This window comes from Marmota marmota, unplaced genomic scaffold, assembly GCF_001458135.2.
Source record: "Marmota marmota marmota unplaced genomic scaffold, marMar, whole genome shotgun sequence".
NCBI classification, from domain to species: domain Eukaryota; kingdom Metazoa; phylum Chordata; class Mammalia; order Rodentia; family Sciuridae; genus Marmota; species Marmota marmota.
In genome coordinates, this window is record NW_026000196.1 from 20,934,685 (window position 1) to 20,952,456 (window position 17,772).

Here is a 17,772-nt window from a genome sequence, read left to right on the forward strand (position 1 = left end):
TCATATGAGACTTTGGACTCAGACTTTTGGGCAATGCTGAAACTGTTAAGACTGTGGAGATTCTTGAAGACAGACTAAATATATTTTGTATTGCAAAATGGACATAAGCTTTTGAGGGCCAGGGGAATAATGTTATCATTTGGATATAAGATGCTCCCCCACAAATTCATGTGGTAATGCAGGAATATTCAAAGGTGAAATGATTAGATTATGAGAGCCATAACCTCATCAATGGATCAACCCATTTGATGGATTAATAATTTGAATAATTATTGGGTGGTAACTATAGGCAGTTGGGGCATGGCTAGAGGAAGAGGGCACTGGGGCCATGCCTTTGGGGATTATATTTTGTCCCTTGCTCTTCTTTCTCTCTCTGTTTCCTGATTGATAGGAGCTGAGCAGCTTTCCTCTACCATGCCCTTCCACTTCTGACCCAAAGTAAGGGAGTAGACTAACCATGGACTGAAATCATGAGCCTAAAATAAATATTTTCTCCTCTAAGTTCTTGTGGGGTGTTTTGTTCATGGTGATAAGAAGCTCACTAATATAATAAGGATGTCCATTCTAATAGCTTCTATTAGAAGCTAAACTAGAATACAGTGCAACAAGGCAAGCAAATAAGTAAGTAAATACATAAATGAAAATAAACTGATAATGAAGAAATAAAAATTCCTTCAATTTCATATTACACATTTGCCTTTCATAGAAAACTCCATGGATTGTACAAATTTCTCCCAAAACTAATAATGGAGTTTAGAGAAGTTACATAATACAAAGTCCATATTCATATCTCTGTCAGCTTTCTACTTCCAGAAATGAGCAATTGGAAACTGAAAATAAAATAAAACAAAAACTAAGAATGAACAAAAACTAATAAAAATAGCATTTAAAACAATGTTAACAAAATAAAACACTATTCTATCACTCCAGCAAAACATGTACAGTATTTTCATTTCACATACAACATAATGTTGATCAAATAAGTCAGGTAGATACAAACAAATATGATCAGCAAATATCTGGTGACTTTCTAATGAGAAACTAATGGACAATGATATTTAAAGCCAATTTAGAAACATATGTAGCACAGAATAGTGGAGAAAGGGTAATCCATTTTATTATATAATGATGACTTGAAAAATAATAAAATAATCTTGACCTATCACCTCATATCATGTATAAAACCAATCCCAAATGGCTTTTCAATTTACAAAGTGAAGAAGAAATGATAAGACTTCTAAAAATAGCACAGGAAATTATGTTTATGACTTTTTGGTAAGAAAAAATTTATTTAAAAAGACAAAAAATAAAAGCTATTAAAAATTTTACTATATTAAAACCAATCATTTATATTCCATAAAAATTAAAGTACGTGAAGCAGAAAAGACAGAATTTGTAGTATTTATAATATATATCAAAGCTAAAACTTCAAAAGAACTTCTAAAGATTCATTAGAAAAATACAGAAAACCCAGTTTTAAAAAATGAGGAAATGTCTTGAACGGAAGTTTTATTGGCATGTTCACCCAAGTGCCCCCAAAATATATGAAAAAGTAATCAGTTTTATTAGTCAACAAGAAAAAGCAAATTAAAATCACTAGATATTGTAACTTCCCCTGCTCCCAAATGGTGAAGTGTTAATGAGGTTATGGAATGACAGAAACTCTCATACATGCATTTGGAGACAGAACTCTTGCAGTATCCATTAGACCTGACAAATTAATTACATTTGTACATATAATATCTCCACACCATGCACCAAAATATTTATGCAAATTTTCATAACTGTGCTATTCATAATAATAAAAAACTGGAAGCCATCCAAATATTCATCATTAGTAGAATAATACATTCCATCAGTCATACCATAAAATACTTTAAATCCATGAAAAATAATAAACAACTTCTATATACTGTTACATGTACTAGTCTCCCACATGTAATATATATTCCAAGATGCCAAACACAAATGAGAATAGACTATAGATTTCCTTTATATAAAGTCCATAACTGATAAGAGTCTATGTTGATAGATGTAATGGCAATGGATACCTTTGTAGGATGAGCTGGTACAGGAAGACAGTACTAGGAGGGCTTTGGGAATGCTGGTAATGCTTTATTGCTATGACTTGGATGTAATTACAAAAATATGTTTAGTTTGCAAAAATTCCTTGAGGTATAATAGACTTTATGCACTTTTCTGTGTGTGTTATACTGCAAATAAAATTTTATTAAAATGTGCCATATTCTCATTTTTTAAAGTACAAGAATTGTTTGAAATATATATTGAAAACTCTCTTCCTTACTTTCACACCTACCATACTTCATTCCTTAGTAAAGCCAAACTATTTTCAGAATTATAAGGAATAGTGACTCTGAATTTACAATAGTTTAGAGACCTCAAAACTTTACAGGTACATGTTTACCCTTGAATAACCATTGTTGTTATTGTTAAGTAATAAGATGTCTGTAATTTTAGTTGTTATTTTAATAAAATATTTAAAAATAATTTTTCTAGCTCTGCTTGATTTGGTTATTTTTATAATTATTTTAGTTTTTTTAAAAAACAACTACGTTCAGTTCTTTAGTTGTGCAAAAATAATATAAGCTAATTGTAAAAAATCAAAGTACAGAAGTATATAAAGAAGAAACTAATAATTCCCCTCTCCTTCCCTTTCCATTTCTCTGTGTAATGCCTACACTTTTCTTAAACAAATACAAATAAATATACTTATATAGCTTTCTCTATATATGGCTTGGATTTTAATGTCCCCCTAAGCCACATGTTGAAGGCTTGCTTCCATAGGCTCAAAGTGACAGGGTGAATGGACCATAGCCTGAAACTTCTGAAACCATGAGTCAAAACAAACCTTTCTTCCTTTTAAGGTGATTTTCTTAGGCATTTTGTCAAAACAGCAGAGAGCTAACACAGCCTCCTATTTCTTATACAAATGACATGAAATCAACCAAATTATATTCCAGCTTTCTTTTTCACTTAATCATAGGTATAATCAACACATATGAAATTAATGTTTTTTTCAATAGTTGCATAATTGTCCATCATGGAGCAGATTAAGGAATGCCATAAATTATTTGTTAATCCTTCTGTTGAGAAATCTAATGTCCCTCTCTTTAAATCTTGGCTATTCTTGATGATTTCTCTCACCAACTGAATGAAGCAAAAGTCATGCTGCTTAGAGTTTCTGCTTTGGTCTCTGGGAACCAGGTGCTATGCTGTGAGGAAGGCCAAAGGGTTCTGTGGATAAACTCACTTGGAGAAGCCAGGCACAGAAGATCCAAAGCTCCCAGGAATAGCCCTAGCTAAATATCTAATCACAAGCCAGCACCAGCTTACTAGCTATATGAGTGAACTCTCATCTCAGTAAATCCTCCAGCTGCAGGGAGACATCTCAGGTGATGTTGCACACAGCAGAGGTATACTGTTCCTGTCAACTCCCACTCAACATTTCACATTCATGAAAAAAAATAAGTTATGCTTACCGTTTTAATCCTCTAAGCTTGGGGAGATTTGTTATATATTAATAAGTAACCAGAGGATATAAAATTGGAATATTATAATCTCACTCATGACTTACCCATGACACTACATATAAACATTTTAATTGTTTTCAAGGAACCCCTCTCCCCAAATTTCTAATAATCCTGCAACAAATATTTTTGTCCATTTGTCAATCTCTGGGATTTATTATTGCTGCAGGAATCTTTTAACTGCATTTGATGGTTTTATCTCATGCTGCTGGTTTTTCTTTAAATGTATTATAATTTGTGTTTTGTGGTACATGATTTATGGAAAATGCATAATATTTGGAGTGTTTCTAAGCTTTCAGGCTTGCCACAATACTCTGTCAATACTTATTCTGTTTTAAAAATTTTGATGTTTTTTACTAGTGACAGATGTAGACTTTTCTCACAAATGAAGGAGATTTTTAACAAAATCAACTGAATGAGTCATGGCATTCTTTAAAACATAATCTTTTTTTTTTTTTTTTTTGAGAACCCTCAATTGCCACCTTGCTACATTTTGCAAAAACACTTGCATATTTTAGAAAAACTAGTACAAGCAGCAAACACAACAATCCCTTGAAAATGCTTTCTGAGATTGCAAAATATTGGCCCTTTATTGTTTAGGAAATATTGGAAGGAAGAAACACTGCATTGCTTCCTCTCTACTCTCCACTGAGAAAATCAGTGTTTTTTCAATTTTTTTTTTAAACTTTCCCCCCTCATTTTGAAGGTGATTTCAAAGCACCAGACTGGCAGAGCTGTGCAGAGGGTCTAATTTCAACAAAATGTGTGTTCTGCTCTCAGATATGACACATCAGAACTGATTTGGGACTTGCTGTGGCATTAGAGCAAGCTCATGCTAGTTTGTCAAGCTCCATATGAACTAATGGTTTGAGTTACTTGTAAACTCATTTGATTCTTATTATTCTAGTATTTTAAACATGAGTGTATAAGTACAGACTTTTACTGGTGCTTATATCTCCACTGAAGGATACCATGGGTTAGGACTCCATGTTCATATGGGAAATAAAGGACCCACAGAGTCAGGAGAATTGCTTGCCAGGCTTACAAGGTGATATTTCCCTCAATACATTGATACAATAAAAACTCATGTTTCTCCATCCCAGCATTTTCATCAGCAAGTGGGGCAAAGAGCCATCTCTCCATGATAGTTCCTCTAATTGAGATTATAGGATCACAAGTAAAAGAATCCCAAATTATTCATTTGAAACACACACATATCAGCAGCTTATTTCTTTTTCTATGATGCTCTATACTGGAATGTAATAGCTATGGCAACCACTAAAGAATCTCAACAGAGAAATATACATAGAACACTATAGATAAATCAAAATGGAATTGTAAAAAATGTTCCAATTACCTTTAGGAAAGCAGAAAGAAAAAAAACAGAGAAATGAAAAAATGGGGGGGGGGGAAGCAAGATAAAAAATTAAAAGACAGACTTAAACCTTAACATATCAGTAATTACATTGAATATAAGTTGTGTTAATATACTAGTTAAAGGGCAGAGATTTACAGAGTAGCAAAAAATGACCCAACTATTAGCCAACTATAAGAAATTTACTTCAAATATGACAATAAAGCTAGGTGGAAAGAAAAGGATGAGAAAACATTACATGCAAAAACATTGATCCAGAGAAAGCTGAAGAGGACACAGAATCATAAAGAACAGACTTTAAATAAAATTGATAACCGGTAGACAGGGACATTTCATAATGCTACAAGGGTCGATCCACCAAGAAGACCAAGTGTGTGCACCAAACAATGGAGCTGCAAAAAATGAGAAGGAAAACCTGATAGAAATTGAAGGAGAAATAAGCACAATTATAATGGGAGACTTCAACACTCCTTTCTTAACAGTTGGTAGAACAATACTGTCAGCAAAGATGTAATCCACACTTAGAGATCACCCCACCTAACAACAGCAGAGTACGTTTTCTGCCGACACTGTAACCTGAGCCATTAGATGAACTTCGACAAATGTAGAATAATTAAAATCATACAGAGTTTATTCTAGAAATAATTAACAGAAAGGCCACAGAAAATCTGCAAACACTTGGAAACTGTATAACACACTTTATAAATAATCTGAGGTTCAAAGAGAAAATATCAAGAAAAATATTTAAAAATATACTGAGTCTAATACAAATACATCTCATAAAAACTTGTGAGATGGAAACTTCTACTTCCAGCAAGATGGAGTAGAGGTAGTTTTCCTCCCATGCAAGACAGCTAAAAATTCCCAAATAATATATACAAAGCAAACAAGACAATTCTGAAAACTGAAGGGGAAAGGAAGATAAGTTAGGGATCTTGGTTGCCTAAGATTGACATGCTGGGGAGTTCTTTGGATTTTCATTTTACCTTGTATTTGCCACACTGAGAGCTAGAGAAACCAACAACCTGAGAACATCAATGGGAATCAGACAAAAAGAGCTGTAGCCAGACAACCAGGAAAGGGATGGCCATGCAAGACAGAATCTTTTTAGACAATCACCACCCTACTTCAGCAAAACTCTACAGAAACACCAGCAGCCCCAGCTCTACCTGTGAATAGCAAAGACCGACTGTGAGCTGTGGCTTCCACCCTTGTCAGTTTTAACAAGACATAACTGTTTCTCCCACTCACAGGAGGTGAAGTGGAGGGGCCTTGACAGAGAAGGCCAAGTGGGAGGTCAGAACTATCATCCATGACCAGCGCTAATGAGATTTCATCCACTGGTAGCCAGTGGGGGCTGTGTGGAGATCTGTAATAAGGCACTTGGCCCTTCCCCCTCTCTTTTTACTACAATGGTATCAGTGGAGACATAGCAGAGAACTGGAGCTTCCACCCTTACAGAGCAGTAGTGAGAAACCCATCTCCATTGTGCATCTACAGAGTCCAAAGAGAGATCAAGTGGGAATCTCAACTTTTCCCTAACCTAATAGTACTGAGCTGGAGCCTCCTTCCAACTTTCAAGTGGGGCCAGAGGAAGTCAGCCAAAACTAAGACTTAAATAATATTCAGTCTGGTAACATAAACACCTCAACTGACCAGATTCCGTTGAAAATCACTCATTGTACCAAGAACTGAGAAAATTTTAACTCAAATGAATAAAAACAGTCAATAATATTAGTTTGTTTTACTTTGTGCTGCTATGGCAAAATACCAGAGGCTGGGTAATTTGTAAACAATAGAAATTTATTTTCTCACAATTCTGGAATGGAGCAGTTCAAGATCAAGATTCTGGTATTTGGTATCTGATGAGGGTGTTTTTGCTTGCCCTTCTGGTTACACTGGAACACAACAGAAGGGGCAAACACTGCAACTTCACATGATGGAAGGCAGAAGGGCAAAAAGGGAAAGGAAGGCCTGATTAGTTCCCTCCAGCCCTTTGATAAAGCACTGATCCAATCCCTCATGAGAGGCCCTACCTCTTACTACTGTTGCATTGGGAATTAAGTTTCAACATGAATTTGGGAGGGCCACACAAAAATTCAAATTATAGAAACACCAATACAAAGATGACACAGATGTTAGAATTTTCTTTTCAACTTGGACACCCCATTCCCTGCATAGGACCCCCTGTGGTGAAGAAGGTCATCTGATTGTCACATTATTTGCTTGTTCTCAGGGATTACACTACTGAACCACCTGTGTCTCAAAGTCTGAAAACAACAGTATTTCATCTACTTTTCCAGCTGGAGGTTAAGTGCAGAATTGTTATTTGGTCAGAGCAAGAGGTGGACCTGTGTGTTGTATCAGCCTCCCAGACATCCCTAGGTAGTGAGAGAAGGAAGAAGTTTGACATATCCTTTACCTATTACTTTCTAAGTTCACCAGTGAAACAGAGTGGATCACTAAAGCTCTCATAAAAAGAATGAATTGGTAAGCCAAATGCTCCTCACATCAGCTGTGATCTGGGGCATCTACTTGCCTGGGATCTATCAGCTAGGGTGTGGCAGAATAGAAAGCTAGGTACCTTTCCTCAGCACCTGCACCAGGCCAGGACCTTCTCTCTCTCTCTCTCTCTCTCTCTCTCTCTCTCTCTCTCTCTCTCTCTCTTAGGAAATTGCCTTCTCAATTCACACAGGGAGAAGCTGTGGTTTGCAGGCTGAGGTCTAGCTGCCCCATTTTCTGGCTCAGAGCTTCTGCCACCTGCAGAGTGAATGAGCTGCCCTGGGCAGCTGCCTTCCCCCCAGCACTGTGTGTAGTAGTCCTCCTTAACTGTGGGTTTGGTTTCTGTGATCAATCATGGTCTGAGAATACAATGTATCTTTCAAGACAGAGAGACCACATTCAAAAACTCTTACTATGGTGTATTGATATTACTATTCTATTTTAATATGGTCATTAATATCTTGCTGTACCTGATTTATAAATTAAATTTTTAATACATTGATCATAGGTATGTATGTCTAGAAACAAACGCAGTATACATAGGATTTGGTTACTATCAGTGGTTTCAGGCATCCACTGGATTTAATGCATCTCCTGAGGATAAGGGCGATTACTATATACACTTTGGAGGGGTAGATGGCAAAGGCCAGGCAAGAACTTACCAGACAATCCCTTGGAGTCTGATATCTGCAACACCCCAGCTCCTTCATGCTGAGCAATTCTAGAAAGGTTGAACCCCTCATCAGGATGAAGGGGTGTTATGGTTTAAATGTGAAGTGTCTCCCAAAAGCTTATGTGTGGGACGATGCAAGAAGGTTTAGAGGAGAAATGATTGGGTTTTAAGAGTCTTAACCCAATCAGTGGATTAATTCCCTGATAAGGATTAACTGAGTGATAACTGAAATGGTAGGGTGTGGCTGGAGGAGGTGGGAATTGGGGATGTGGCTTTGTATCTGGCCAGTGGAGACCCCTCTCTCTGCTTCTGATCATCATGTGAGCTGCTTCCTTCTATCACACTCTTCAACCATGATATTCTGCCTCAACTGAACCCCAGCTGTCTATGAATTGAGAACTCTGAAACCATGAGCTCTCAAATAAACTTTTGCCCCTCTACAATTGTTTAGTCACAGAAGCAAAAAATCTGACTAAAACAAGGGGCTACTGGCTGAGACAGAGAGGGCGGGCTTATTAATCCTTCTGGTTTGGGAAAGGAGGAGAAGCTGGGAGCCTCATCTTCTGTTCTGGGAGATTTGAGAAGACCATGCAGACTGAAGCTATTCCTACAAGTAGTGTGTATCTTGGGCCTGCAGAGAGGAAAGTATTTAAGGTGGGTTGATTGCCAGCATTCCTGAAATGTCTTTTGAATTCTATGTCTTCCCATGAGGACTCTTGCTTCCAGGAATCTAGTATTCTTGCTCCCTACCTGTGCCACCAAAGTTACCCAAGTAGGGTCCCCAAGCCCACTGGAGGCTCTGATGGAACTGCTAGATCTCATGAGCATGGGGAAGGAGGGGCCCAGGGTGACCCAGAGCTCTGCAATCTAGGGGTGCCCCTGTACCTAAAGCTAGGAGGGGAGAGCTGTAGCTAACATTGTTGCTTATAGGCAGCTGCTGGGGAGTTGCTGAAGGAGGGATGTATTTAACAGTCTCACTCATTGGTTCAGGCAGTAGTAAACAACTACCAACCATTAGTTCACTCTTACAAAGTTTCCTGATGAGGAACAAGTTCACCTGGGCCTGAAGAGCAAATCATCATCATGACCTACATACAGATCTGCACGTTATTGATTTTTCTATCAGGGCAAGCAAAGAATTCTACACAAATCATTCAGAGATGCTTAAGGCATTACCACACTTGCCGAATTCTGGAGCTGTGATTTTCCTTTGGGCTAAATTTTTGGATCTTAAACAAGCTGGGGAAGATGGTCAGTCAGAGATACCTTACTCTGTAGCGTCACCTAATGGCAAAAAGTTTCAACTGCAAGTCAGAAAGCCCAGCAGAGGAAAGAGATGGGGAGGGAGGGATTTTGAAGGGTAGGTGAAGAAGAGCGTTCCTAGGAAAATTTGTTTCCTACTTTCTGAACTTTAAGAGATAAGCGTGTGTGCCTAATGTCAATTCAATTATATGGTCTATCTCTGATTCTTCCCAGACTTTGCTGATAGAAATGTAAAATAGAATAGCTCTATAGAGATAACTGGCAATGTCTAGCAAAATCCCATGTGCCTTTGCCCTTTAACCCAGTAATCAGGAAACCATGCAAAGATTCTCTGGCAAAAAAAAAAAATGACATAAGGTGTATTTGGGCTACACTTCATATTTTCTATAGTAAAAAGACTCAGTATGACTCAAATGTCCATTAACAGGGACCTGACTAAATATACCCTCCTACATCCACACCAAGAATGACAACCACTGTGGCCTAGGATATGCAGCATTAAACAATGACCTGTAAGCCACAGTGACTAAGCCACAGATTTGTTACATCTTCATGGACCCTGTCCTCACTATCTGCAGTATGGCTACCCATTGGGAACAAGGGACAAAAAGCATGGTTAAGGATTCTCCTCCTCACATTTCATTGCTCAAAGCCAACTTTATGTGCTGACGTTTTTCTGGCACCTATGTCAGGCATGTATGTGTTCCTGCTGAGTGCCTAGCACGTGTGACTGCTGTTGTTTGCCCGACTATGTGCCTCTGGCTTTGTGTACTCAGACTGTGTATTTAGTGTTTTATATGTTGATTTTGTGTACCAGGCTCTGTGTGTCTGCCTTTGTTTTCCCAGCATTGTATGTCCAACATTTGTGTTCAGTGTGTGTTCCTGTGTGCTCCTGCCCTATGCCTAGCATGTGTGCCTGGCATCATGTGCCCAGGACAGTGCCTGGATTTGCATACCCAGAATGCTGTGCCTGACCTTATAACCCTGGGCCTGTGTCCTGTATTGTCTGCCAGCCTGAGTGCAGGAATTGTCACTGACACTTTGTCCCTATTCCTTTGTGCCTGTTGTATATGCCCAATATCATGTGCCCAGTGTTGCTTACCTGGCTTTGTATGTCCAAGGTGCATGCCTGGTGTGTGAATGTAGCATTGTTTGCCTGAGGTTTTGTGCATGGTGTTGTGTTCTAGGAAGCATGTCTATTATTGTGCTGCTGTTGCATGCATGATGCTGTTTACCTGACACTGTGCTTTCACAGCATGTACCTGAGTTCTGTGTGCCCTGAATTATGTGCCTGGCACCAAGTACCAATATTTTGTGCACAAAAGTGCATGCTTAGCATTGTGCTTTTTACATCCACATTTTTAGCATTGCGCTTTGATGTGTGTATCCTGCATGTGTTACAAGCATGTGTTTTTCACCCTGTGTCTTAGTGTATGTGCCCAGCATTATGTATCATGCATTGTGATCCAAGAGTGTGTGCCTGGGGTTGTGTGCCCAGTGTTGTGGCCCTGGCATGGGTACTAAGCATAGATGACAGGGATGTGTGCCATATGAGGTATCAACAATGTTGTGTGCCCTGTGCTGTGTGCAATGTGTTGTTCATCTTGTATTGTATGCACTGTATTGTTGCCATGTGAGGTTTGCCTGCGCCTATGTACCTGGCATGACTGCCCCTTTTTGGAAAGGATACACTGTGCGAGGGCCATCCTGTCTTTGCATCCGCTCAAGGCAGGCCTCAAGATCACATCTGATCTCTGTCCCTCCCTCTACCTCCCACTCCCTGGAGTGAGCTCACGTTCCTGGGAACAGGTGCCTGATTGCAGGCCCTGGTGTGTTTAGCCTATTCATGCAATCAGCCTCCCAGCTGACAGGTACTCCAGTTATTTTGGGAGTCCTCAAAGGACAAGGCCCTTAATGGTTCCCTCTTTATACCCACTCTTGGGGACAATCCCCTGAGTATATAGATCCCCTGGCCTTGTCTCCAGAGCCTTCAATGCTGGGGATGTACAGGCCTTGTGCACAGAAGATTTCTCCCAATCTAATGTTGTCTCCCAATCTAATGTTGTCCCCAAGGCAGTTGTCCCTCACAGCTCACACATTTCCCCATGAAATCATCCCTTCTTTTGGCCTACGGCCCTTTATTCTGTAATCACAGAGGGAATCCTGCAGGCTCCTTGGAGAGTGAACCCCTGCTCCTACTCAGTTCTCTCCCTCATCTCACCTCAGGTTCCTATCCCTGGCTGGCTGCACCTTGCCTTAGACAGGGTTCAGATGGGCTCAGGATCCCAAGAGAGTGCCTGTCCTGATGAAAGTTCTGTCATTTGCAGAAAAATGGATGGAACTGGAGGGCATTAGGCTAACTGAAATAAGCCAGACACAGAAAGACAAATACCTTGTGTTCTCTCTCAGATGTGGAAGTTAAGAGTTAATCACAAAGTAGAAGAGGTAGAATAGTGACTAGGAGTGGCTGGGAAGGGTGGGGGAACAAGGGGAATAGAAAGGTTGGCTCACAGGTACCAGAACACAGACAGGAGGAATACGTTCTAGTGTTTTACACACAGTAGGGAGACTGTAGTTCACAGTAATATTATATGCTTTATGAAGAGCTACAAGAAAGGAGTTTGAAGACTCCAAACATAAGGAAATGATCTTGTCAGGGAGATGCTAATTACCCTGATTTAATCAGAGCTCATTGTATATATGAATTGAAATATTAGAATGTGTGTCATAAATATGTGTAACTGTCATTTGTTCATTGAGAAGAAAAAAATACAGAAAAAAGAGAAAGAAACGTACACATTCACACAGACCTTGTGTGTGGGCTATGTCTGTTCTGCACTCAGCTGAGACATACTGGGAGAGAGGTCTTCTACCTCCTGATGGGCTTGGGTGCTGAGGCTCCCCCTCATTCTCCAGTATCAGCATTGCACTGTTCAGTCTCACCGCTCTAAGCACAATGATTCCTGATGTGGACACCAGGGGGCAGAGCTGCCCTCTGTCTTTCACCAGTCATAGCTCAATTCTACCTGAAGGACAATGAGAGTGGCCTCAGACCCCTTGTGTAAGGATCTGCGGATGTAAATAATCCTAACCCCTATGCAAACAAAGCAATGAGTTTCCTTAAAAGCAAGGACATTTTTTTTAAATGTAAATAATGGAAAAGTAGAAACTCAATGGTGTAAAAACCACGTAAAAACCCTGTTTCCTCGTGTTTTCAGAATATCAAGAGAGTAAAACTTGGGCACCAAGGTACTTTCATTTTTGATCTTTTAAAATATATTCTTATTGTGTTTCTCTGCAGACAATCTGAGGCCTCTTGGCTTCATAACTCGATTTATTCCTCTTGTTACATGGGACAGGGGTAGCAAGGTGCCCAGCCAACTGTGTTCTCTAGAACTCTCTGAATGGAAGGAGGTAAGTCTGCATTTTCCAGAACGGTTCTGGTTTGAGTGCAATCTTGACATAAATTCTATCATGTAGGACTTCTGTAATAGCCCTCACTACCTTGTTCTCTGCAGACTGTTATCCTTACTGGCTGTGCTATGCCCTATCCTGAAAACTGTCTGCATTTCAATGACTTCTTTGAATAAGGAGTTAGGTGGATGTTATCCTTCCTTCTAGTGCTTCTATGTACATATTTTCTTCTTATTTTGAATGATTTAGAGCCCCAGGACAATGATGACACAGGTACCCAGTGCATATCTTAATGTTTTGACCAACGCAAGGTTGAGATGCATGCTCTGTTGTCTCTGGAAGTTTCTGCTCTCCACAGGGAAATTCCCCTGACTGAGGGCCCAGGTAAGAAGAATCAGCAGTTGCTTAGGTGGCCCTTGAATTTGAGGTAGCTGTGAATTTTCCTCTCTAAAGTTAAGAACAGAGGATCACATCCCTGGTCTGTACTAGCTTGGACAAGCTTATAAAATCAAAAGTAGTTTTTCTCTGGGGAATTCAGAACTTCCACTCTGCATTTTATGATTTTGCTGAACTTTGCAACAAAGTTTGCAGCAGTTACTGTAACTGAAGGGGCATAGGGCCTTATACCCTGGCTCCCAGGAATGAACTTCCTGTGCCCTAAGAGTGGCTGAAGAATTTAATATAAAAACACTGGGTGTAAAAGAAATTGGAGTGATAAAAGAACACCAAGAACTGTGTGTTTAAATGTGTAGATTATTGTGAGAAAGTAAAAATAAGACCAGTGATAAAGACTAGTTAGAATAAAATGTTTGACAATGAGGGCAATGACAAGAGCACAGTAACCAGAATTCCTGTTTCTGCCACTAAGGAGCACAGAGTCGGCACTTAGGAGGACAAGTACTTTTGGTGTATGCTCAGTACTGAGAATCTTCACCTGTAGGAGCAGGGTCTTTCAGTATATGATGTACTGAGAGTCTGCACCTGTGAGATGCTGGCCCGTTCATTATTTTATCTGTGCTGAGCATGTGCATCTGTGAACTCATGGGCCTTCAGTTCTTATTTTTTTTTAATTAAGGTTTCACACTTATGAGATGCGGGTCTCTCTGTGTGATATTATTGGTGGTCTGCACCTGTGAAGATGAAGGCCTTTAGTAGAAGATGTTACTGAGATTGTCCAAGTGTGTGGTAGAATGGGTTTTTGAATAGATCATTGTCAATTTGTGCACAAGATTGATATTCTTGCTTTCCCACTCTTACGTACCAGCCAGGGACATCTTTTAAAGTTTACTTGACTATTGTGTAAACTAGGTAGTTAATAATTTAGTAAACTCCTTGTGATGAGAAGGAGCTCAATTATAACTTTTTGTCTAGGTACACACTAATTCTGTTCTGCAATATCTGGTTTTGGGTTTCTTTGTGCTATTGTTCTGCAGACAACATTCAACCCTCTCTGGGCTGCCAAATAATCTATTTTGGGGCAGAAGGCAGATCATTCAAAGGACCATGAGTGTGAAGAAGGATTTTGTGCTTCTCCTGGGATGCTCATAAAGGGAATGAGGTTGTTTTGAATCTTGGAGTGGTTGAGGAACTTGAGGATGGAGAGGGACAATTGTACCTCCTCAGTAATAGTAAAAACATATGACAGTGTACAGAACTGGAAACAGCCTGGCATGTTCAGGGACTGACTGACCTGAATTTTCATTTCATTATGATAATCCTGATGATTTTGGACAATGAGTGTGGTGAGGGACTAGAAAATATAAAGTAGAGCTAGATCCTGGACAACTTGGTAGAGTTCAAATCATGGAAAATTTTAAGCACTTGGACAACATGACTTATTTTTGTTGTTGTTGTTGTTCTTATGCAAATCAGTATATTCAACAGGGGAAAGAGCCTACGGATAACTGCCAAATAAATTAAGATCTTGTGCACTGGTGGGTGCAATGTATGCAATGGAATGCCCATGTCACTAGTCCTTGTTGAAGACTGTGCAGGTGTACAGCGGGGGTTGAGAGTAGAATACTAGGTGGTCCTTTATTGATCTGAGAGAGGGAGTGAGAGGAAGAGGCTTCCAGGACTCTTGGAATTCAGGGACTGGGGACAGTGTAGAACCAGCAGTGTCAGGCTGGCTTTTCCATTCCTTGATCTTGGAATCACACATCTGGTCACATGACTTCTTAACTAAGACATATTTTACACATGGGTGAGGGGCAAAAGGATCTTTCTCCAATTAAATAACAATAATAATAGAAATACTTTTTTTGAATTATCACTTAGCTTTATTTTTCATCAGCGTTTCTGTGTCAAAACATGGAGCAAACTTTGATTCCATATAGCACTAGGAATTTTAGCCAGAATTAGTCAAGGAAAAGAAATAGAGGGCATAAAAATAGAAGAGGGAGTCAAGTTATTCCTGCTTACAGATATGATTATATACATAGAATATCCTAAAGACTCTACCGAAAGAATATTATAACGGTTAAATTCAGTAAGTATCGGGATACAAAATCAGCACACAAAAATCAGTTGCTTTTATATATACCAATAAAGAATTTGCTGAAAAAGATATATAAACCTAACTAAGATATAAAAGGCCTCTACAATGTAATGAAACACTGAAGAAAGAAAGTGAAGACAATAAAAGGTGGAATGATTTCCCATGTACATGGATTGGGAAGATTAATATTCTTAACAATGGCCACACTACTCAAAGCAATGTACAAATTCAATGAAATCTTCATCAAAATACCAATGAACTAGGAAAAAAAAATCTTAAAATTCATATGGAAAGCTGAAAGATCCCAATAGCCAAAGCAATCCTGAGTAAAAAGAGCATAGCTGGAGGAATAATGATACCTAATTTTAGCTGGGCAGGGTGGCGCAGGCCTGTTTTTTTAACAGCATATCTCAACCTCTATTATTAGGATGATTCTTTCAGCCTAAGATCCATAGCCTTATTAACATGGAAATATTGGGTATGTGCTGAGTGCCACGTTAAGTCACTTATACAATTTCATAGTATGACATTAAATGGATGTATATGGCAAACATTTACCAAGGTCAGGGCATATTATGCAGGAAAGATCAAGAGGTGGTAGTGGATTTTAAAAAAGTACAAGCCAGTGAGGGGAAATATATTTGAATGATTAGAGGAATATTGTTTGCTAGGACCCTTCCAAACTGCCATGTGGGTTATGATCTAGATGGAAATAGAGATGATCCACACTCAAGCCTCACCTCATGGACCTTGCAAAAGTTCAGGAGACCCTGGTCCTCTAAGGGATTGGATGTCCAAGGATTTCTCTAGGCCTGTTACCTGGTGTCCCTACTGCTCACCTCTGAAAAACTGGACACCCAGAGAGACCATGACATTGTTTCATAATTAGGGAAATAATGCTGACAAAATTTCAAATATGAACCCATGCAGGGGATCTTGGCTGGCTGTGGCTTTTAGCAATCTGCAGAACAGCACAGGCAGAGTCATTAGGAAATTACAGGCTGAAGATTAGCTGAGAAAAGGCAGGAAATTGAATGAAGTCAGTGTAAGGGCATGGTGAGGCATTTTTCAAGCTGTCTGTTCAGATAGGTCTCGGAAGAGTGGCCAATAAGCATGTCAGAGATGAATCTTGGTCCTGTGCACATCCGAGGCAAACAGCCCCTGGAAAGAAGAGAACTGTCTAGATATGCTTCCTTCCTGGAGACCTTGCCTCTCTAGTGTGTTTGGGGCTGGCTCAGAATGTAGGGGCAAGGATCCAGCAAATTTATAGTGGGCAGAAAATATTAGCAAGACTTCACTTTGGAGATTTCAGACCCAGATGTGCACATCAGCCAAAATGCCACCAAATAGATGCTCATGGAGGGTGATGCCACCAACCCAGTGCCCTGGACAGAAAAACAGGCCATCAGGTTTGCCCTGCCTGATGCCAGAGTCTCTAACAGAATACAGCACTGCACCTGGCAGTGTGTGACGCTTGCCAGAGCGCACATGCACAGCCTTCCCTGTCCAGGGAACTAGAGCTCCTTCTGTCAGCAGAGGAATTCTCTGGCAGTAGAGCAACTGAAATGAAAAGGTTTTAGGAGAGCATGGGATTAGAGTAAAAATGAGGCAGATGACTTTGAGGATGTGTTTCCCAGATCCCTTCTTCATAAATACCTCTGTCCAATAGTAGAGGCGCCCACTCCAGGGCCATGGACATTCTTGACTGCAATTTACTGTTCTGTATACTTCATGTTTTTTCCTCTGTGCTCAGGCTTCTTCCCTTTTACTGGAACCATTTCTCTTTTAAGATATGTCAAAGCTACAGCATGATGCTGTCAGTGTGAGTCTAAACCTCTGTGATAGTTCTGAAGTCCTGCCTTTGGTTAGGGATGCAAAGTACTTCCAGCCCCAAAATGTGTTCTCCTTTTTACACTCTGCCAACTTGAGGAAGGGTCAAGAGTGCCTGAGCAGATCCCTGGAAGTCATGTGGCTTGGCCCTGTCAATCATTCTGGAAAACAACTCCTCTCTAGGGGAGGTGTCTAAAGAGAAAGACCAGCTTGAGACACCTTGTGATAAAACTAAGCTAAAGAACTCTGCAAAGCTGCTTGGAAAAGGGCTTTGTGTGTATGTGTGTACACACATGTGGATACTTGTGTTATGCACTTGTTTCAATCTGGCTGAAAGGAAGAATGGAAACTTGAGATAAGCGGTCCTTTGTTTTTCTGATTATCTGCTAATAGTGTGTTGGTTAGAATTCTAAGAGAAACAGAACCTATGGAATATACAAACAAGAGGTTTATTATAAGAACTGCCTCATATAGTCAGAGAGGCCAAGAAGTCCTGCTTGGCATTTGCTATCTGCAAGCCAGAGCACCAAAACTGAGATGTAAGGGCTGGAGTTATGGCTCAGTGGTAGAGCACTTGCCTGGTACCTGTAAGGCACCATATAAAAATAAGAAAAATTTAAAAACAAAGGCATTGTGTGCATATATAACTAAAAAAAAAAAAAAAAAAAGG